The 23888-nt window shown below is 35.6% G+C and overlaps 1 long non-coding RNA gene and 9 other non-coding genes across 10 annotated transcripts; 5 read left to right on the top strand and 5 right to left on the bottom strand.

Annotated features, from left to right (window-relative positions):
- Positions 1 to 2643: 2643 nt before the first annotated feature.
- Positions 2644 to 2715, top strand: Trnap-agg (transfer RNA proline (anticodon AGG)). The gene has a single exon. It is a non-coding gene; the product is annotated as a tRNA-Pro (tRNA).
- A 1417-nt stretch (positions 2716 to 4132) lies between these two features.
- On the bottom strand, positions 4133 to 4205 carry Trnap-cgg (transfer RNA proline (anticodon CGG)). Its single transcript has one exon. It is a non-coding gene; the product is annotated as a tRNA-Pro (tRNA).
- Positions 4206 to 6419: 2214 nt separating this feature from the next.
- On the bottom strand, positions 6420 to 6491 carry Trnap-ugg (transfer RNA proline (anticodon UGG)). Its single transcript has one exon. It is a non-coding gene; the product is annotated as a tRNA-Pro (tRNA).
- A 2300-nt stretch (positions 6492 to 8791) lies between these two features.
- On the bottom strand, positions 8792 to 13884 carry LOC127848080 (uncharacterized). Its single transcript, XR_008034344.1, has 2 exons — positions 13071 to 13884; positions 8792 to 10353 (listed from the first exon to the last, which is right to left on the bottom strand). It is a non-coding gene; the product is annotated as an uncharacterized LOC127848080 (long non-coding RNA).
- A 255-nt stretch (positions 13885 to 14139) lies between these two features.
- Positions 14140 to 14211, top strand: Trnap-agg (transfer RNA proline (anticodon AGG)). The gene has a single exon. It is a non-coding gene; the product is annotated as a tRNA-Pro (tRNA).
- Positions 14212 to 14332: 121 nt separating this feature from the next.
- On the top strand, positions 14333 to 14404 carry Trnap-agg (transfer RNA proline (anticodon AGG)). Its single transcript has one exon. It is a non-coding gene; the product is annotated as a tRNA-Pro (tRNA).
- A 1023-nt stretch (positions 14405 to 15427) lies between these two features.
- Positions 15428 to 15499, bottom strand: Trnap-cgg (transfer RNA proline (anticodon CGG)). The gene has a single exon. It is a non-coding gene; the product is annotated as a tRNA-Pro (tRNA).
- A 1482-nt stretch (positions 15500 to 16981) lies between these two features.
- Trnag-gcc (transfer RNA glycine (anticodon GCC)) lies at positions 16982 to 17052 on the top strand. The gene has a single exon. It is a non-coding gene; the product is annotated as a tRNA-Gly (tRNA).
- Positions 17053 to 17409: 357 nt separating this feature from the next.
- On the bottom strand, positions 17410 to 17481 carry Trnap-ugg (transfer RNA proline (anticodon UGG)). Its single transcript has one exon. It is a non-coding gene; the product is annotated as a tRNA-Pro (tRNA).
- Positions 17482 to 21766: 4285 nt separating this feature from the next.
- Trnap-agg (transfer RNA proline (anticodon AGG)) lies at positions 21767 to 21838 on the top strand. The gene has a single exon. It is a non-coding gene; the product is annotated as a tRNA-Pro (tRNA).
- The last annotated feature ends 2050 nt before the right edge of the window (positions 21839 to 23888 follow it).

Raw genomic sequence — 23888 nt, 5'->3', positions numbered from 1 at the left:
TGTACGATAACATATATCAAGCGCGTTTACCGTAATTAAGGAATATATGTAGAAGTGCAAACCATTAAATAAAAAATATGTTTACTAGATATGCCCCGAATATAAGGAAAATATGACATAACTGTTCCGAAACTATTTATGTGCATTCAAGCAAATTTTTGATTTTTTTAATAAATTCAACCGACATATCATACTCCTCTTGTTTCAAGAACAGAGGCTTTAAAATGTAAATGGTTAATCGGTTTCGAGTTCGATAGCAAATGTTGAATGTGGCCTTATATAATAAGCGCATCGGATGTTCAGTGTCAGAACGTCGCATGCCACGCGGGCGGCCTGGGTTGGATTCCCGTCCGATGCACGTTTTTATATATGATTATAGACACTGTATTTGATTGCTGTACAGAATAGACAAGAAATAACGAATATAAAATTCTTCATAAATATTTCATCAACATGTTTCTTTACTAATGAAAATGTGCTAGAATCGTAATGTCCCACTTTCGAGATGTATGTTACTCAAATATGAAACGAGCCCAGCGTTTTAAACTTCATTATTTCTCATAATTTATTTACATGAAACATCGGTGGGAATATTCAAACACTACTTTTCAATATTGACGGTATAATTCTTATGCTCAATTAAACAAACATCCAGATATTTACATTTGTTTGGAACTGATAAACAACTGCAAAATATTAGGGCTAGTCCGGTATTTGAACCAGGGACCTCTCGCACCCATCGTAATTTGATCGCAGTATGATAAGAACGTTCAAATAGTAAGATTGCGACAAATTGTTGTGCAATCGTCTATAAATGAAATTATTCTCGGTTTGATAAATACGGTAATGGTTTAGCGCGAATAATGCACGGGTTTTGTGTGCATGTTTTAGCGCGAAAGCGCACGAGTTTTTCGTTTTGGGGTATATATGATTTGCACATCTATTGAATCGCCATTCGAGGGTGTATTTGACAGGCAAACGTTATGGAACAAGAAAACGAAAACGAAAGGGTGATAACCCCGCCCGCCCGCCCTTAATGAACACATGTATGGTTAGATAATTGGTTACATTGCTTTTATGATTATAATTTTGCAATTATAAAGTCTATATTTAGTATATTTTCAGTTCGGTTTTTGGTCCATGTGAGATGGGATCTTAACACGAACCGATTCCTTTACTGGGAAAGACGATGGGTGTACTTTCATTTAAGTCTGAAGCAGCTTAGTTTTCTTGATTAATTTGACTCATCTTTTACTTAATATTGTGTTTGAATGAGGTTTTTTAAGTTATGGGTGTCGTGTTTTTCGAGACTCTCACTTCCTGGAGATAGTACCTCCAGCAAATTTCTTGAAATATTGGTATGTTTAAATGTCAGTGTTATTATTTTTTGTTGTCTTTCGTAATAAACGTTTAATTTTAAAGACATTCTTATTGTACGATTACTTAATATTTCATTTTGGTGGGACTGGTTAGATGTTGAAGCCGGTTTAATATAGTTGTTGAATTCGTCATATGCATTTATATATTTCTCGGAATACTTATGATTTATCAACATTCTTTTTAGGTGCTTTTTAGATTTTATGGTTTGAGTGATTTGTTTGTTCTTGTTGATGTCCGGGGTGTGTGCGGGATGCTTTTGATGTTTGTTTGTTATGTTAATTTGCGCAATGAAATCATAATGTTTTAATTACATTTTTTATTAAAGAATACTTAATGTTTACAGTATAATAATAGCTGCTTATTTGTAGATTTCTCTAAAATTAGAGGTTTCGGGAGGTGATGAAGGCACCTAGACACCGGTCTCGAGCCATGGGTCCTCATACGTCCCCCTGCCATTAAAAGAAAAAAATAAGAAAACAAAAATGGCAGTAGGGTTGCGTATCCCGCTCGCGGTTTTACCTGAATCGTTTATTACTACTGATTATTGTATGGGGTGTACGTGAAGTCATGTACACTTCTCTTGATTGGTGGTGGTGGATGAATCTTGCAGATATTAGCAGCTTCTTTGAACAAATTAATGTCACATTTGTTAATGTATAATATTTAAGCAAGTTAGCGTGATTGATGGGCATTGGGGGCGTCCTGTGTGCACTTTGGGCATCGGCGGTGATCGGTTTATTCAAACAGTAACTCTTTATTTGAGATATGTACTTGACGTCTAATTGTTATGAATAAATTTGCACTTTTTCACATGACACGCATGTGCATGTGAAGTATTCATAATTACATGCCCTACAGCATTTAAATAGTATCGTTTCAGTTCTTTATACATCTGAACAAAGATGTTACACCGTTTCCAGTCGTCTCGAGACTCATCAACTGAGCGGTGCCGTTGCGGTCTATATCCATTGCACATACAACACATACGGGCGTCAGAAGAATTGTTTTTTGCAATTATATGTTGAAAGTCCTGTCAAATACAAGCACTCACTCCTATTTTGTCTTTGGTTTATTATTTGTATGATAATGATAATGATGATGATATGGGTTATAAAGTTGATGAGATTTTAATAGTATTTTGAGAATAGAGAATAATAAATTTACTCATGACTATTAGTAATAATTAATTTAAAGCATTGTAATTGGTTTATTAATGTTGATTTAATACTTACTTCACTATAAAAGACACGAATATATCCGTATGGCTCGTTGGTCTAGGGGTATGATTCTCGCTTAGGGTGCGAGAGGTTCCGGGTCCAAATCCCGGACGAGCCCAGATCTGTTTCGTTTCCTTTTATAATGTAAGCATATATGTACGTAAACATGCATCAAACGTGTTTACCCTATTTAATGAATATATGTAAAAGTGTCAACAATTTATTGGTTAATGGTCACACGATTGCAGCGAAATGTTGCGGGTTCGATTCCGCGATTCAACCTAACCTATCAAGTCCTCCTTCAAATTAGACGCAGAACCAAGGCGAAGTATTCTTAGTTTTACTTCCCGCACAAAAGACTCAGAGGTGTATCTGAAACGGAACGTTTCCTGTAACTTGCGATACCCCACGTAGCTATTCTTACAGAACAACGTTGTTAAATTATTTAATACGGTATTATTGTCAGATTGATCAGAACTTCAGACTTAATTTGATACTTTTAGACGCTATTTTCATCTGATGTTAATGAAACAAGAATTACAGTATGTTTGCATACACACATTTTTTCAGGATATTCGCTTCATGAAATATAAAGTGATTTCAGAGGTATTGGAAGTTGTAAAATTGGATACACATATAGTAGAGAATAGAACGTTTTAAATGACACAGATTTTCCCACGATATGCGCCGAATATTAGGAAAATATAGCATAAATGTGCCGAAACAATTAATATGCATTTCAACCCAATACTAGATTCGCTGATATATTCAACCGACATATCATACCCCACTTGTTTAAAGAACAGAGGTTTTAAAATGTAAAAGGTTAATCGGTTTTCGCCGTATTCGCTAGCAAACTTTAAAGGTGGCTTTATAAGAAGCGCATCGGTGGTTCAGTGGTAGAATGCTCAGCGCCACGCGGGCGACCCGGGTTCGATTCCCGGCCAATGAACGTTTTGATATATGATTACAGATTCTGTTGGTGATTGTTATAAATAATGAAGAAATAATGACAGATATAACATTCTTCATAAATCTTCCATCTAAATGTTTCTTTACTTCTGAAAATGTGCGAGATTCGTAATGGTCTCATTTTCGAGATGTATGTTTCTCATTCAAATACATAACGATCCCAGCGTTTTCAAATTCGTTATTTCTCAAAATTTATTTACATGAAACATCGGTGGAATAATCATACAATACTTTTCAATATTGGCGATATTATCCAAATGCTCAATTGAATAAGCATCCAGACATTTAAATTAGTTTGATACTGATAAACAACTCGGGACATCTCGCACCCATAGCGAGAATCATACCCCTAGATAAACGAGCAACTCTTGATTGTCGTTATTTGATCGCAATATGATCAAAAAATCAAATAGTAAGATTGCGAGAAATTGTTGTGCAATCGTTTATAATAATTATTTTAAAGCGTTGGAGTTTGATTATTTTTTTTTGCATAACGATTATAAGATATAGACAACTCGCACTATACATTACACGTATATTATATATTATATTTAAAATATAAATGGGCCCGTCCGGGATTTGAACCCGGGACCTCTCGCAACCGAAGCGAGAATCATACCCCTAGACCAACGGGTCGTTGTTATATCAGATTTCCGTTTGATGTTTTATAAAATGTTAATACAGTTTAATCACAGTCCGTATGACATAACCTACCTTCAATGAATAAGTGTATTATGAAATGTACTTTGACTGCACAACAAGCATAAATTGTATCGTCATATTTTATAGATTCATTTTATCCACTTAAATCGTCTAAATAAACACTATTCATTCGCAATAAACAGTATACGTGGCAGGTTCAGTGAAGAGAGCGATTGTATAGAATACTTATGTGAACAGCTGTCTTGCCTTTGTGGTTCGTAGGTCTGTGGGGGATTGATTATTGAATTGGGTGCGAGAGGTCCCGTGTTGCAATGGTTAACAAGCCCGTTACATTTAAACGCTCGTTTGAAATTCATATAATATAATGTATAAGGCCAGTTGTCTTTATCGTGTGGTGTCTTTAAAGGGATCTTTTCACGCTTTGGTAAATTGACAAAATTGAAAAAAGTTGTTTCAGATTCGCAAATTTTCGTTTTAGTTATGATATTTGTGAGGAAACAGTAATACTGAACATTTACCATGGTCTAATATAGCCATTATATGCATCTTTTGACGATTTTAAAACCTAAAAATTATAAAGCGTTGCAACGCGAAACGATTGAATAATTTGGAGAGTTCTGTTTTTGTCGTTAAATTTTTATGAAACTACGAAGATTGCTTATATAAGGTATAAAATACATCAAGTAATTGTACTCGGCGGAATAGCTCAGTAGGCTAAAGCGTTTTTACTTCAGGACTCTGGCAGGACTCCAGGGGTCACTGGTTCGAAACCTGGTCCGGGCAATGTTCTTTTCCTTTTTTTAATTTTATTCTTGATTTTTTACTGGAGCTTTTACGATCCAATGTTTACATTTATCGATATAAAGCATTTAATGAATAAGTTAAAAAATGCCAAAATCTGTGAAAAGGCACCTTTAACTAAGTCATGAATTCAAGATAGCACGTTTCATTTAAGCTAATAAACTGATTACAGCATGATATTTTTATTTGCCCGTAACACTGTTTGTTAGTGTAGCGGAAATGTTCACAAAACGCAGATTAACAAATGTTTGACATCAATATAATATATTTTAGTTCTATTATTAAACATTTCTTCAAAGTGCTAATTAAAAACTATCATCGCCATGAACTAAAGACCCAAATATGTCTCAATATTTGTGAATGTATGCATATCGATAAGAGGTGAAGCGAGAATCATACCCCTAGTCCTGCGGGACGTGCGCATTCCCATTTTCACTTTTTTATGTTTTTATAGCTTAATCACCACATCTATAGCATACTTACTTAACAAAGAATAAGAAAATGATGAAATATTTTCTGATTGCAAAACAAAAATGCATGTCATTGCTTCATATTTATTTATACAAATGTAGATTCATTTTATCCACTGATGGCGACTTACCTAAATACTTCATTCGCAAGAAAGTGTATACGTGACAGGTAAAATGTATAGGGCGATAATATAGCTTACTTAGGTTAACAAGCTGTCTTGCCTGTGTTGGCTCGTTGGTCTTGAGGTACTATTCTCGCTTTAGGGGCGAAAGGTCTCCTATACCAAAAACGGACGAGTTCGTTACGTTTTTACCATCGATTGAAAAACACATGATACAATCATAATGCGAGTTTTATATATGTTATTAAAACTATAATACGAAAAAATAAAGACGAATGCGGTTAATTGCAAACACATAAATTGTTAAAATGATTAATAGATTGATGCTACTGTAACAACAAATTTTATAATCAACTATGTAAAGGGGTTTGCTTATCGGTTGTAGTTTACGATTAATCCTCATATTATTACAAGTTCACCGTTACCTATTACGTTAACAACGAAATATCAACGATACATAACGCTATGCTGTTTTTTCAAGTTTGAACTCCCATTATTTTGCGCTTGTCAAACAATCTCCATATGCGACATATCATCGTAAGTTAACTTGTATTATGTAAAAAAGTCGTTCGCTCCAGAATCGCATCGGTGGTTCAGTGGTAGAATGCTCGCCTGCCACGCGGGCGGCCCGGGTTCGATTTTTCTCGTTCGAATACGGAACGAAACCAGCGTTTTAAAATTCATTATTGCTTATTATTTATGTACATGAAACATCGGTGGAATAATCAAACAATACTCTTCAATATTGAAACATTTAAATTGTTTTGATACTGAAAAACAACAACACAATATTGGGGCTCGTCCGGGATTTGAACCCGGGACCTCTCGCACCCAAAGCGAGAATCATAACCCTAGACCAACGAGCCACTCTTGATATTCCTTATTTGATTGCAGTATTATACAAACGTTTAACTAGTAATATTGACAATAATTGTTGTGTAATCGTTAATAATTGGTGTCGCACTGAAGTGCGGCGACTAGTATGTAATACGTTTTTTTTTCGCTTATGGGAGGAGATGTTATTTTACGGATCAATGTATATACTTTTGTTGCCAGAATATCTTGCATAGTGGTGATTTTTTGTGTGTAAATTAGTGTAAATAAGTACTGCATTTGTGCCTATTACATTTAATACAACATTTATTGCCAATAATGCAAAGCTAATTCTTTTAATAAATAACTGATCACAGGGACTGGGCAATAATAAAAGTTCACAGGGACTGGGAAAATACGCGAACCGGTGAAACTTTCTGGTATTGTATAAAAACAAAACTTTTTTGTTCCCTATCCTAGCAACCACTTAGTTACTAATAAAGGCGATATAGAGCGCGAAGCGCGACACGTATTAGTAATTGTAATAATGAGTCTTGATAAAGGAAGCAGTCGCTTATCAATGAGGAGCACCATCACAGCACCCCAGTCTCATTACTATCAAGTCCTCCTACAGGATTTTTTTAAGATCCACATATAGAAGGCCGCAGGCCTGTCCTGTATCTTGCCAGTGGTATGGGCCCTTTGGTATGGACCTTTAACCCCGCTCACTATCCAGCGTTTAAACTTCCGGGTTTACATTTAAACCGACTATTAATACCTTAGATTATATCTTAGTTAGAGGGTGATTTTTCAAGCGGTTCCGTAGTGTAGTGGTTACATGCTCGCTTTACATGTGAGAGGCCCAAGGTTCGAGCCCCAGTAGAATCAAATTATTTTATTTGTGTTCTATGTTTACTTTTTGTTTTGATGTAGACATTTTAGTTTCAATAAATATGCTGTTTTATTGTAACCATTTTTTGTTTTTATTATGCCCATGAAATATATGCGTGAGAGGATGGGGAGGTTCGTAAACACATTAAAACTTTTACAGTGTTTTCATATCAATGAGTACTCAACCTCTATCGTAAATGAGCAACGTAAGAATACGTTCAGAATCATCTCCCCTTGAAGTTGAGAAAAATATGAAATCACGCTTACAAGATGAAGCAGATTTGTTGAAACATACACAGTTCTGTTCCATTAATGAAAACTGCACACGGATGCCAGTAAAAAACAAGTGGGGCCAAGATGGCCCTAGTTCGCTCACCTGAGAGGAGTCGGTTCATTAAATCTTAACCAAACGTCAAACTTGACCTAGATATTGTCCAGACAAACATCCTGGTAAAGTTTCATCATTATTAAATCAAAACTCTGGCGTATGGAGTGTTTTTGTATTTGTAAGATTTTTCCTGGTGACCTAAATTTGAGATGACCCCCCTAACCAAACATCAAACTTTGCTCACAAAAATAAATATTTTGACCAAGATTCATGAAATCTGAAACAAAATTGTGACCTCTATAGTGTTTACAAGGATTTTGTATAATATAATGAAAATTTGGACAATCTAAAGGCAATAATTGTGGCATTTATTATGTGATTTTGCTCATTATCAAACTTGACTGAGATCTTTCAGCAACTTTCATAAAGACTGCTTGAGAAGTGTAAATGCTAGAGTGTTTACAAACCAAATGTGGACGAACGGACGGCAGACAAAGACAAATTCTAAAACCTCACCTGAGCAATCAGGTGAGCTAAAAAGTGTGTTTCACCGATCTGAGCCATTTTTTAACTTGTCCGAGAAATCAATGAAACCAATGTATTGACTAAGTTTCACGATGATTAGGCAAAAAAATGAGACTTCTTCGAGTTCGATAGCAAATGTTGAAAGTGGCCTTATATAATAAGCGCATCGGATGGTCACTGTCAGAACGTCGCATGCCGCGCGGGCGGCCTGGGTTGGATTCTCGTCCGATGCACGTTTTTATTTATGATTATAGACACTGTGTTTGATTGCTATACAGAATGATCAAGAAATTACAAATATAAAATTCTTCATAAATATTTCATCAACATGTTTCTTTACTAATGAAAATGTGCTAGAATCGTAATGTCCCCACTTTCGAGATGTATATTTCTCAAATATGGAACGAGCCCAGCGTTTTAAAATTCATTATTTCTCATAATTTATTTACATGAAACATCGGTGGAATAATCAAACAATACTTTTCAATATTGATGGTACAATTCTTATGCTCAATTAAATAAACATCCAGACATTTACAATAGTTTGGATCTGATAAACAACTGCAAAATATTAGGTCTTCACACAACTAAGCACAAAACACAACACGCTTTGCATTGGGCAAGGCTTGCGATCAGTTTATTGACAACACACATCCACGAATATTACATATTCGTATCATATAGCAATCAAGTACAATCGTAGTACAACTTTGACAGGACAATTTTAGAACTATAAATTATATAACAAATTATAACTATAATGTGTATACATCACTTCTAGTATTGTGTCCTTAATTGGTGTTTTCAAGGCCAGGGTAAAAACCAGAGATAAAAATTCATCAGAAGCCCAATGTAAAATAACTCTGGAAAACTGTACCTGAAAACAACCAATATTAACATGTAACTAAACATTATGTAACACAAACATAACATTTGAGCCAATTTACTACTAATGCGGTTCGAATTTAAAAAAGTAAAAGTTTACTGATCGAAGTCTAGCGTAGAACTGACCAAACAATGAACACCCCGTGCAAATTCCCGCCTATGTCCACCTGAGTGACCATCACTCACGTGACGACCACACGCATGAACGAACCGCACATATACCTGTTTTGTGCGGTGCGTTATGTTTAGACATACGTTCTGTGCTATACTCCGTAACGCACAGAACTGAAAAGTCTTCACACAACTAAGCACAAAACACAACACGTTTTGCATTGGGCAAGGCTTGCGATAGAACAAAAACAAAGGTTAGTAAGGTTTTAAATTCGAACCGCAAATCAATTATAATTTCAATTGTCTAGTGATAAAAAGCTTTTTTTCTAGAGAATCATCAATGTACCCATCTTTAGCCCTATCAGACTTCCATCGACCATGTCGCTTCAAACATCTCTAAAACACGCCCTCGGTGTTAGCTAGTCTAAATAATAACATATATATAACCAATAACTGGTTTGAACAAAAAATCATTTGATTCATCTGACCAATTTGCTAATTACATATTTGTTAATAAAACGCCACATGGGAAGTTGTAGTTGTACATTTTGCAATTATAATATCCGAACCATTCGTATACATGCCAGTATTATAATGACGTACATTAATACCAAAGTGATCAGATTCTAATTGTAGGTCATTACAATGAAACTCACTTAATTTGTTAATATTCATGATACATGTACATGCATAACCCAAAAATGATCAATAAATGAAAACAGTGGAATCTCCTTATATCAAACACAATGTTTGTATCATCTCTAATGAATGCACATGTACATGATACATCTTTCTTGTGAAATGGTTTGAAGCACACACGCTTTGAAGCTTCTTATAATAGTTTGTTAAATCTTTCTTTGGATCATGTACACTTTTAATAGAATGGATCCAATTAATACTGTAAAACACAGATGTAAAAAACGTTATTAGATTTCCTCGATCCATCAATTGAGCCATGTACATTACTACTGATATATGTAAGGCTGGCATGGCGACTACATTTTCTTCACAGTATTTGAAATGTGCACATGAAGAATTCTTTTCTTCACCGTATTGTATGCTCTTGATTGCTCTAAGTATTTACTTAGCCATTCTGTCCGCCATCTAATCTCTTCGAAGCCCATGCAAGCCCGAGCCCTCTAATCGCTCCTTCAGAGTACCTCTCAAAACATTTCCTGTCAAACATATGTACTATACATCAATAACTGTATTGTGATATGCACCTTAACGCTATCTTATTTAATGATAATCTAGTGTTAACAAAACAACCTGGAATCATACAGTCTCTACCAAACTTTTTGCAATATTTCACAATATATCTAAAATTTCCGTATGACAAATCAACATTAGCCAATAAGGCGAACTGCCCCTTTTTGGAACAACAAGGATGCATTTTGCTTTCTCCGATATCATCTTATTGATACCAACCTAGTTTCTGAACTAACCAGTTTACATTGTTTCCCCATATTGAACTAAGGCACCCACTGCCTCTTTTCATTGAATCCAGTATCCACACAACATAAAGCTATTTATTTTGACTACCATTGAATAATATAGATTTTACATTTTATTGTCTGAATACACTTTGATGTACGAATTTTACAAAGCGTTTTAAACAATTAATATAACATAACACCCGGGGACCATAGCATACTCTCTGCTCTCTTCATGGAGCATCTCTGCTCACTTCCGGGAGCAATCTACTGGGCTCTATGTCCACTTCCGGGGACCATAGCCTACAATTTCTGCTCACTTCCGGGAGCAATCTACTGGGCTCTATGTCCACTTCCGGGGACCATAGCAAACTCTTTCGGCTCACTTCCGGGAGCAATAACATACCTTTTCTAGCCGTATGCAAGGCATTTTCTTGATCATAAGAAATTTTTACTTACGTTATGTTGAACGACGGAATACTTATCCGGTTTATCTTGAAATCCAACTTCCGGTGGCTTAATGTATTGACTTCATATTAAATCACAATATGCATTACCTGTTTCGTTTATAGAAACACTGGCAGTGTACCTCCTTGATTTTAACAGTGTAATATAGTAATCACTTCCAGGAATAACTTTTCTCTTTTCGTCAATAATCTGTTCACTTCCGGGAACAGGTTGCTCTTTTTATTAAGATCATGTACATTCCAATTTTCTCATTTTCGGGTCTCAACGATCACGAGTACATACCTTTACTCTCTTCGTCAATGGAATAAAACAAATTGAAAATAAATTTGCTTTTTTATTTTTTATGAAAATCGTTAGCTTGACAGTCATTTCGCCTATATCTACATTAAAGCTAAAACTTTCTATAAAACCTCCATAACCCATAATTTGTGGTACTTGCATCAGTAAATATATTACACAAAAACAACTGATTGTGTTTGAAATCTTTTCCACCGTTGATTAACTGCCTAGTGCTTTCTTTCCATAATCCAAGTTTGTAAATAGCTTGCAACGTTACAATAACGGGAGCTTTCCAACTAGCTCTGGTATTTATGCAATTTTATATATGCATTGTTATCACCAAACTTTATTTACAATCACACTCTGAAAGGAAATTATCTGCCCTACAAGACTAGCTATTAATTTATCTTTTGGTACTACTTTTTCTTTCGTGTGATAAATTATATCATCGATTCAATACTTTTTTTTTAGCCTAGCTACTCAATTTTTAATTATGAAAAACTGCATCTTTTGCATATCGATCACATGCCCGAGCCATTCTACTCTCTGAGAAGGAATCAAAATACTGTTTCTTCAGCCAGTTAACATCCAAACTCGTCTAGTCACTAGCATATAATGTTGTTTTTTTTCATATTCTACACTGTGATGTATGCCATCATCACAAAAGCAAATAACTATTTTAAGTAAATTTGAGGTAAGAATGCTAGTACACCTCATTTTAGTTTTAACGAGTTTTAGTAAATATATGATCGGCCGTTATCGTGCCAAATATAAGCTTATAACAACCTAACACTGCCTGCTATTCTCTTGATAGCTCAAACCACACCGTTCGTGAATGTATCAATATCATGATACGCTCCTCTAATATCGAAAGTAGAACAAATAAATAAATATATGATCGGCCGTTATCGTGCCAAATATAAGCTTATAACAACCTAACACTGCCTGCTATTCTCTTGATAGCTCAAACCACACCGTTCGTGAATGTATCAATATCATGATACGCTCCTCTTATATCGAAAGTAGAACAAATAAATAAATAATAATTTTAAATATATCGAGGCCTCCCATTCTTATTAAATACGACTATAAACGTATTAACGGGCGTATTAACAACATGATAATTGTCACGTGGGTTTTCAGTCTACTTACCGACAAACTTCCGGTATTTTTTTTTTTTATTCTATGATTTTTTTTGTGTGTGATATATTTCTATACTATGATCCTTTTGATCAATTGCTCCTTTTATCTCTTTCTGTACGTTACCGTTTTCCGACGGAAAAGGAAACATATAACCGCAATTTACTGCATCCTAAATGTAACAACCATCAGTAACCTGCTACAGCTTGGCTACATGGGCTTTCGTTCTTTTTACCGGCGAGCTTCTAGCATCAATTTCTATACTAATTTCCTTTTGATCCAGTTTTATACTAAGATCCTTTTGATACATGGAGACAGATCTTTTTGTACGTTACCGTTTTCCGACGGAAAAAATATACTTATAACCGCCATTTACTACATCGAAAATGTACTTACTATCAGTAGTCTCCTGCTACTTAACCGCGTGGGCCTTCCTTCAACTTACCGGCGAACTATACTTGGATCCTTTTGATCACGTTCGAATTTTAGGAACTTTCTGTACGTTACGTTTTCCGACGAACACGAAACTACCCATTTTCTGATAACGGGGTTCTAAACATAATTAACTTAACTTATTGGTCGAGCTGTTTGCTGAACATCCAGCTGCTCCTTTCCGATGACCCGGTTCGCCACATGCGAAACATAGTCCTGTGCGTCTCAATGGTAATTGAGTTTCAGCCCCTTGTGTTGCGATGTTAGATGAAGCTTCCGGCTTCTGATATGACCCGTCAAGAGCGCCGCGTGGCGTTATGTTTCCGCCTTTTTATATGCCATCGCCTCTACCCTTATTTTTCTGCAAATAACATAACGTCATCAGACTCGTAAAACATTTACACATATACATATAGAATGTATACAACACCACAAAGAATAGCAATTTATTCCCCAAAAGTTCGAAAGCTTTTGTCGTGTTCTACCATTAATGACCTGTGAATTTTCGGTCACGTGCCATCAATATTTCTATTTGTAAATTTATCGGCTTTCTCTAGTGCTGAAATTGTTACTTGAAATATACATCGTTTCAACTCTGTTACTACTTCGTAACACTCGATACTATGCTCGAGATTCAGTATAACGGATTTAACAGATTTACATTTCTTTTAGCACTTATCTTTTCTATGATGCATTTCAAATCTTGCAGCATGGACACCCTGTGTTCTGCTAAAGTCGACAACACGATGTAGGATTCGTAGACGAACACAAGTTTACTGATCGAAGTCTAGCGTAGAACTGACCAAACAATGAACACCCCGTGCAAATTCCCGCCTAGGTCCACCTGAGTGACCATCACTCACGTGACGACCACACGCATGAACGAACCGCACATATACCTGTTTTGTGCGGTGCGTTATGTTTAGACATACGTTCTGTGCTATACTCCGTAACGCACAGAACTGAAAATGCTCGTCCGTGATTTGAACCCGGGACCTCTCGCACCCAAAGCGAGAATCATACCCCTAGACCAACAAGCCACTCTTGACAATTGTAATTTGTTCGCAGTATGATAAGAACGTTCAAATAGTAAGATAGCGAAAAACGGTTGTGCAATCGTTTATAATAATTTATTTAAAGCATTGTAGCTGGTTTATAAATGGTGATTCAATACTTACTTCTCTATAAAAGACACCGACAGATCTGTATGGCTCGTTGGTCTAGGGTTATGATTCTCGCTTAGGGTGCGAGAGGTCCCGGGTTTGAATCCCGGACGAGCCCGACTTTTTGGTTATATATGGTCAAATTTAATTAATTTAATTTAAGTAGAACAAATACAATCGATGACTTTGAAAAGTGAAGCGATATTATTTAGTCAATGTGCAGTTGTAATCATAGACAAGGCTCGTTGGTCTAGGGGTATGATTCTCGCTTAGGGTGCGAGAGGTCCCGGGTTGAAATCCCGGACGAGCCCAGCACTTTTTTTGTTTCCTTTTCTAATGTATGCATATATGTACGTAAACATACCTCAAGTGTTTTACCCTAATTAAGGAATATATGTAGAAGTGTAAAAGAATTTATTTGTTAATGGTCACACGGTTACAGCGAAATGTCGCGGGCTCGATTCCGCGATATAACCTAACCTATCAATTCGTTCTTCAAATTAGACGTAAAACCAAGGCGCATTATTCTTAAATAAAGTTTTACTTCCCGCATAAAAAGACATAGAGGTGTATCTGAAACGGAACGTTTCCTGTATCTTGGGATAACCCCCGTAGCAATACTTACAGAAAAACGTAGTTAAATGATTTAATACGGTATTATTGTCAAATTAATCAGTACTTCAGACACAATTTGATATTTTTAGACTCTGTTTTCTCGGCATTTTAATGAAACAAGAATTACAGAATGTTTGCATACAAACATTTTTTCAGGATATTCGCTTCATTAAATATTAAGTGATTTCAGAGGTATGTTTCTTTACTCATGAAAATGTGCGAGATTCGTAATGGTCTCATTTTCGAGATGTATGTTTCTCCTTCAAATACATAACGAACCCAGTTTTTCAACTACATTATTTATCAAAATTTATTTTCATGAAACATCGTTGAAATAATCAGACAATACTTTTCAATATTGGCGATACTAACCAAATGCTCAATTGAATAAACATCCAGACATTTAAATAAGTTTGATACTGATAAACAACTGCAAAATAGTAGGGCTCGTCCGGGATTTGAACCCGGGACCTCTCGCACCCAAAGCGAGAAGCATACCCCTAGAAAATCGAGCCACTCTTGATAAGCGTTATTTGATCGCCATATGATAAGAACGTTCAAATAGTAAGATTGCGAGAAATTGTTGTGCAATCGTTTATAATAATTATTTTAAAGCGTTGGAGTTTGATTGTTTTTTTTTCATAACGATTATAAGATATAGACAACTCGCACTATACATTACATGTATATTATATGGAAAACGTATTTAAAATATAAATGGGCCCGTCCCGGATTTGAACCCGGGACCTCTCGCACCCGAAGCGAGAATCATACCCCTAGACCAACGGGCCGTTGTTTTATCACATTTCCGTTTGATGTTTTATTTAATGTTAATATAGTTTAATCACGGTCTGTATGACATAAACTGCCTTCAATGAATAAGTTTATTATGAAATGTACTTTGACTGCACAACAAGCATAAATTGTATCGTCATATTTTATAGATTCATTTTATCCACTTAAATCGTCTAATTAAACACTATTCATTCGCAATAAACTGTATACGTGGCAGGTTCAGTTAAGAGAGCGATTGTATAGAATACTTATGTGAACAACTGTCTTGCCTTTGTGGTTCGTAGGTCTATGGGGGATTGATTCTTGAATTGGGTGCGAGAGGTCCCGGGTTGCAATGGTTAACAAGCCCGTCACATTTTTACGCTCGTTTGAAATTCATATAATATAATGTATAATGCCAGTTGTCTTTATCGTGTGGTGTCTTTAACTAAGTCACGAATTCAAGATAGCACGTTTCATTTAAGCTAATAAACTGATTACAGCATGCTATTTTTATTTTCCCGTAACACTGTTTGTTAGTGTAGCGGAAATGTTCACAAAACGCAGATTAACAAATGTTTGACATCAATATAATATATTTTAGTACTATTATTAAACATTTCTTCAAAATGCTAATTAAAAACTATCATCGCCATGAACTCAAGACCCAAATATGTCTCAATATTTGTGAATATATGCATATCAATATGAGGTGAAGCGAGAATCATACCCCTAGTCCAGCGGGACGTGCGCATTCCCATTTTCACTTTTTTATGTTTTTATAGTTTAATCACCACATCTATAGCATACTTACTTAACAAAGAATAAGAACATGATGAAATCTTTTCTGATTGCAAAACATAAATACATGTCATTGCTTCATATTTATACAAATGTAGATTCATTGTATCCACTGATGGCGACTTATTTAGGATACTTCATTCGCAAGAAAGTGTATACGTGACAGGTAAAATGTAGAGGGCGATAATATAGCTTACTTAGGTTAACAAGCTGTCTTTCCTGTGTTGGCTCGTTGGTCTAGAGGTACTATTCTCGCTTTAGTGGCGAAAGGTCTCCTATACCAAAGACGGACGAGTTCGTTACGTTTTTTACCATCGATTGAAAAACACATTATACAATCATAATACGAGTTTTATATATGTTATTAACACTATAATTAGAAAAAAATAAAGATGAATGCGGTTAATTGCAAACACATAAATTGTTAAAATGATTCAAAGATGCTACTGTAACAACACATTTTATAATCAACTATGTAAAGGGGTTTGCTTATCGGTTGTAGTTTACGATTAATCCTAATATTATTACAAGTTCACCGTTACTTATTACGTTAATAACGAAATATCAACTATACATAACGCTATGCTGTTTTTTCAAGCTTGAACTCCATCATTTTGCGCTTGTCAAGCAATCTCCATATGCGACATATCATCGTAAGTTAACTTGTCTTATGTTAAGAAGTCGTCCGCTCTAGAATCTCATCGGTGGTTCAGTGGTAGAATGCTCGCCTGCCACGCGGATGGCCCGGGTTCGATTCCCGGCCGATGCACATTTTTATATATGATTATATTATATGATTATATTTGATTGTTATAAATAAGAAACAAAATTGAGGAAGATAACAGTCTTCATAAATATTTCATCAAAATGTTTCTTTGCTAATGAAAATGTGCGAGATTCGTTATGGCCCCAATTTCGAGATGTATTTTTCTCGTTCGAATACGGAACGAACCCGGCGTTTTAAAATTCATTATTGCTTATTATTTATGTACATGAAACATCGATGGAATAATCAAACAATACTTTCAATATTGAGTATATTATTTCAATGCTCTATTGAACCCATTGAATTGAACATCCAGACATTAAAATTGTTTTGATACTTAAAAACAACTGCAAAATATTAGGGCTCGTCCGGGATTTGAACCCGGGACCTCTCGCACCCAAAGCGAGAATCATACCCCTAGACCAACGAGCCACTTATGATATTCCTTATTTGATTGCAGTATTATACAAACGTTTAAATAGTAATATTGACAATAATTGTTGTGTAATCGTTAATAATTGGTGTCGCACCGAAGTGCGGCGACTAGTATGTAAAACGTTTTTTTTCGCTTATGGGAGGATAAGTTATTTTACGGATCAATGTATATATTTTTGTTGTCGGAATATCTTGCATAGTGGTGATTTTTTGTGTATAATTTAGTGTAAATAAGAACTGCATTTGTGCCTATTACATTTAATACAACATTTATTGCCAATAATGCAAAGCTAATTCTTTTAATTAATTACTGATCACAGGGACTGGGCAATAATAAAAGATCACAGGGACTGGGAAAATATGCGAACCGGTGAAACTTTCTGGTTTTGTATAACAACAAAACTGCTTTGTTCCACTATTCTAGCAACCACCTAGTTAATAAAAAAGGCGCTACAGAGTGCGAAGCGCGACACGTATTAGTATTATTAATTGTAATAATGAGTCGTGATAAAGGAAGCAGTCGCTTATCAATGAGGAGCACCATCACAGCACCCCAGTCTCATTACTATCAAGTCCTCCTACAGGGTTTTTTAAGATCCACATATAGAAGGCCGCGGGCCTGACCCGTATCTTGCCAGTGGTATGGGCCCTTTGGTATGGACCTTTAAACCCGCTCACTATCCAGCGTTTAAACTTCCGGGTTTACATTTAAACCGACTATCAATAGCTTATTTATATCCTAGTTAGAATGTGATTTTTCAAGCGGTTCCGTAGTGTAGTGGTTACACGCTCGCTTCACATGTGAGAGGCCCAAGGTTCGAGCCCCAATAGAATCAAATTATTTTATTTGTGTTCTATGTTTACTTTTTGTTTTGATGTAGACATTTTAGTTTAATTAAATATGATGTTTTACTGTAACCATTTTTTGTTTTTATACTGACCATGAAATATATGCGTGAGATGGTGGGGAGGTTCGTAAACACATAAAAACTTTTACAGTGTTTTCATATCAATGAGTACTCAACCTCTATTGTGAATGAGCAACGTAAGAATACGTTCAGAATCATCTCCCCTTGAAGTTGAGAAAAATATGAAATCACGCTTACAAGATGAAGCAGATTTGTTAAAACCTACACAGTTCTGTTCCATTAATGAAAACTGCACACGGATGCCAGTAAAAAACAAGAGGGGCCAAGATGGCCCTAATTCGCTCACCTGAGAGGAGTCGGTTCATTTAATCTTAACCAAACGTCAAACTTTACCTAGATATTGTCCAGACAAACATCCTGGTCAAGTTTCATCATTATTAAACCAAAACTCTGGCGTATGGAGTGTTTTTGTTTTTGTAAGATTTTACCTGGTGATCTATATTTTGAGTTGACCCCCCTTACCAAACATCCAATTTTGCTTAAAAAATAAATATTTTGAACAAGATTCATAAAATCTGAAACAAAATTGTGACCTCTAGAGTGTTTTCAAGGATTTTGTATAATATAATGAACATTTGGACAATCTAAGGGCAATAATTATGGCATTAATTATGTGATTTTGCTCATTATCAAACTTGACTGAGATCTTTCAGCAACTTTCATAAAGAATGCTTGAGAAGTGTAAATGCTAGAGTGTTTACAAACCAAATGTGGACGAACGGACGGCAGACAAAGACCAATTCTAAAACCTCACCTGAGCAATCAGGTGAGCTAAAAAGTGTGTTTCACCGATCTGGGCCATTTTCCAACTTATCCGAGAAATCAATAAAACCAATGTATTGACTAAGTTTCACGATGATTAGGCAAAAAAATGAGAATTCTATAGTGTTCGATCACATGGTTTCTGTCTAGTCACATAAGGAAAACTGCCCCCCCCCCTGGCGGCAATGTTTTTAGACCGATCGGGACCATTTGCGAACTCATCTGAGATATATATATGTAGCCAATCATTTCACGAAGTTTCATGATGATTGGGCAAAAAATGTGACTTCTAGAGTGTTCACAAGCTTTTTTTACTATATAAATATTAAAAAACTGCCCCCCGGCAGCCATGTTATTCAACTGACCGGAACCATTTTTTAACTCAACTCTCGTATCAAGGAAACAAATGTTCTGACCAAATTTCATGAAAATTGGGCCAAAAATGTGACTTATAGAGTGTTCACATGTTTTCAATATATACATATAGAGAAAAATGCCTCGCCCACTGGCGGCCATGTTTTTCACCGATCTGGACCATTTTCGAACTCGTCCGAGATATCAATAAAATCAATGTTTTGTCCACCTTTCATGATGATTGAGCAAATATTGTGACTTCTAGTGTGTTTACAAGGTTTCTCTAAAGCCAAATAAGGAAAACTGCCCCGCCCACTGGTGGCCATGTTTTTCAACGGACCAGGACCACTTTTGAACACAACCACCATATCACTAAGACAAACATTTTGACAAAGTCACATAAAGATTGGGCATAAAAAGTGACTTCTACAGTGTTCACAAGGTTTTTCTTTTTTTGACCTAGTGACCTAGTTTTTGACCCAGCATGACCCAGTTTCCAAATCCTTCGATATATCATTGGGACAAATCTTCTGACCAAGTTTCATGAAGATCGGACAAAAAATGTGGCCTCTAGAGTGTTTTCAAGGTATCTCTATAGCCAAATTAGGAAAACTGCCCCGCCAACTGGCGGCCATAATTTTCAACACACCAGAACCACTTTTAAACTCAACCAACATATCATTAAGACAAACATTGTGACAAAGTTTCATGAAGATTTGGCATGAAATGTGACTTCTACATTATTAACAAGGTTTTTCGTTTTTTTTTACCAATGACCTAGTTTTTGACCCGGCATGACCCAGTTTCGAACACGACCGAGATATCATTTGGACAAAGCTTTTGACCAAATTTCATGAAGATCGGAAAAGAAATGTGCCCTCTAGAGTGTTTACGAACAAATGTTTACGGACGGACGACGGACAAAGACCGGTCACTAAAGCTCACCTGAGAGATCACGTTAGCTCAAAAAAAACCATCGAACCTCGAATAACAATTAACACATACATGATACACACAACTACATTGTATTATTAAGAAAACATTAATAGTCAAAGGGGAGTAACTACTGTAAACTTAAATGCAATATATTTAGAAGAGTTGTCTCGCATGTTACATGACCTTAATTTATGATTGTTTACAAGCCTTTTTACTATATAAATATGAGGGAAAATGCCCCGCCCCCTTTGCAACCATGTTTTTCAATGGACCGGAACCGTTTTCAAACTTAAGTCACGTATCTAGGAAACAAAAGTTCTGACAAAATTTCATGAAAATTGGGCCCAAAATGTAACTTCTAGAGTGTTCACATGTTTTCACTATATACATATGGAGAAAAATGAACCGCCCACTGGCGGCAATGTTTTTTCACCGATCTGGACCATTTTCGAACTCGTCCGAGAAATCAATAAAACCAATGTTTTGGCCAACTTTTATGATGATTGGGCAAACATTGTGACTTCTAGAGTGTTTACAAGGTTTCTCTATAGCCAAATAAAAGAAACTGCCCCGCCCACTGGCAGCAAGTTTTTTTCAACGGACGAGAACCACTTTTGAACTCAACCAACATATCATTAAGACAAACATTTTGACATAGTTACATGAATATTGGGCATGAAATGTGACTTCTACAATGTTTACATTTGTTTTCTTTTTTTTGACCTAGTGACCTAGTTTTTGACCCGGCACGACCCAGTTTCGAACTCGACCGAGATTTCATTTGGACGAAGCTTCTGACCAAGTTCCATGAAGATCGGACAATAAATGTGGCCTCTAGAGTGTTTACGAACTAATGTGGACGGACGGACAGACGACGGACAAAGACCGGTCACAAAAGCTCACCTGAGCAATCAGGTGAGCTAAAAAGGAACCAAATGTAAATAAAATGAACTATGAAATATTTGAAGGTTACAACACAAATAGATAATGGTTATTTGGGAGTTATAACACAACATCATAGATAATGGTTATTTGGGGGTTATAACACAGAATCATAGATAATGGTTATACCAGTATCTTTTTCTATTCTGTTTAAAATAATCGGCCAATATATTAAAATTTTCAATAGAAAAAAATCGTTCCATGTAACTTCAATGAGTGCCTTTTACACTGTAATTCCCGACGCCCTTTCATGCTTTGCATCAATACTTATCTTGTAATTAATTTAAACGCGTTGTAGTGATTTTATCAACGGTGATTTAATAATGTGTTCACTATAAAAGACACGTACCGAAACGTATGGCTCGTAGGTCTAGGGGTATGATTCTCGCTTAGGGTGCGAGAGGTCCCGGGTTCAAATCCCGGACGAGCCCGGCTTTTTGATTATATATGATTTTACTTAAGTAGAATAATTACCAACTTATCCCTTGAAAGATTAAGATATATTTTTTAGTCAATATGCAGTCGTATCGTCCACAAGGCTCGTTGGTCTAGGGGTTAGATTCCCGCTTCGGGTGCGAGAGGTCCCGGGATCAAATCCCGGTCGAGCACAGCACCGTTTTCGTTTCCTTTTTTAATGTAAGCATATATGTACGAAAACATATATCAAGCGTATTTACCGTAGTTAAGGAATATATGAAGAAGTGCAAACCATTAAATGAAAAATATGTTTACAACATATGCCCCGAATATGAGGAAAATATGACATAACTGTTCCGAAACTAAACATGCAGCAAGCGTGTTTACCCTATTTAAAGGGATCTTTTCACAGTTTGGTAAATTGATAAATTTTAAAAAAGTTGTTTCAGATTCGCACATTTTCGTTTAAGTTATGATATTTGTGAGGAAACAGTATAACTGAACATTTACCATAGTCCAATATAGCTATTATATGTATCTTTTGACGATTTGAAAACCTAAAAAATATAAAGCGTTGCAACGCGAAACGATTGAATAATTTGGAGAGTTCTGTTGTTGTCGTTTAAATTTACGAAATTAAGAAGATTGCTTATATAATGTATAAAATACTTAAACCGTGCATGCTCGGCGGAATAGCCGAGAGGGCTTATGCATTTTTACATCAGACTAACTCCAGGACTCGGGGGGTCACTGGTTCGAGCCCTGGTACCGGCTACTTTTTTTTCCTTGTTTTAATTTTATTCTTGATTTTATATTGGAGCTTTTAAGATCAAATGTTTACATTTATCAATATAAAGCATTTAATGACAAACTTCAAAATATAACAAAATCTGTGAAAAGGCCCCTTTAAGGAATATATGTAGAAGTGTAAACAATTTAATGGTTAATGGTCACACGGTTGCAGCACAATATTGCGGGTTCGATTCCGCGATAAAACCTAACCTATCAAGTCGTCCTTCAAATTAGACGTAAAACCAAGGCGCAGTATTCTAAGTTTTACTTCCCGCACAAAAGACATAGAGGTGTATCTGAAACGGAACGTTTCCTGTAACTTGCGATAACCCCCGTAGCAATACTTACAGAAAAACGTTGTAAAATTATTTAATACGGTATTATTGTCAAATTGATCAGTACTTCAGACTTAATTTGATACTTTTAGACGCTGTTTTCTCGGCATGTTAATGAAACAAGAATTACAGTATGTTTGCATACACACATTTTTTTTAGGATATTCGCTTCATTAAATATAAAGTGATTTCAGAGGTATTGGAAGTTGTTAAATTGGATACACATATAGTCGAGAATAGAACGTTTTAAATGACACAGATTTTCCCAAGATATGCGCCGAATATTAGGAAAATATAGCATTAATGTGCCGAAACAATTTATGTGCATTTCAACCCAATTCTAGATACGCTGATATATTCAACCGACATATCATACCCCACTTGTTTAAAGGCTCTATAAAGGTGAAGATCCGTAATTATTTACCGATTTTTAAATATTATTTTCATATTTTATTTATAAAGGTTATCATAAAACAATATATATATGCTATTGGACATTACAATAAAAAATAAGCAATACAACTTGTCTTGAGCTCAAAATAAAGTGTCCTCTAAGTCAATTGTGTTTACAAACAATCCGTTTATTTACATCGCTGTTTACTCGGGAAAAGGAGAGTGAAAGTGACTCAGGTCACCAAAAATATATCGATGATTTTTAACGCTTTCCGGTATTACTCACAAAGTAGGTCTCTTCTTAATGGTTAAAACGTTTGTAGTGAAATAAAATGTTACTGTCTTCTGGTAAAAAGTTGTTTAAAATAGAATTAAAATTGAACTTTCTTTCGGCTATTTTTAGCATATGTTACCGCTCTGAGGCTACACATCACGTTAGTTGAAAAATGTTAACATTTCTTCCAATTATGAAACGGGTATATCTTCCATAATTCTAGGCAACGTTGTACCTAAGCTGTGTTATTAGCAGTTTTTATGCAAGAGT

The sequence above is a fragment of the Dreissena polymorpha genome, chromosome 10 (assembly GCF_020536995.1).
Source record: "Dreissena polymorpha isolate Duluth1 chromosome 10, UMN_Dpol_1.0, whole genome shotgun sequence".
Classification (NCBI taxonomy): domain Eukaryota; kingdom Metazoa; phylum Mollusca; class Bivalvia; order Myida; family Dreissenidae; genus Dreissena; species Dreissena polymorpha.
The sequence above is the reverse complement of the archived record's forward strand: the minus strand, read 5'-3'. Positions and strand labels throughout refer to the sequence as shown.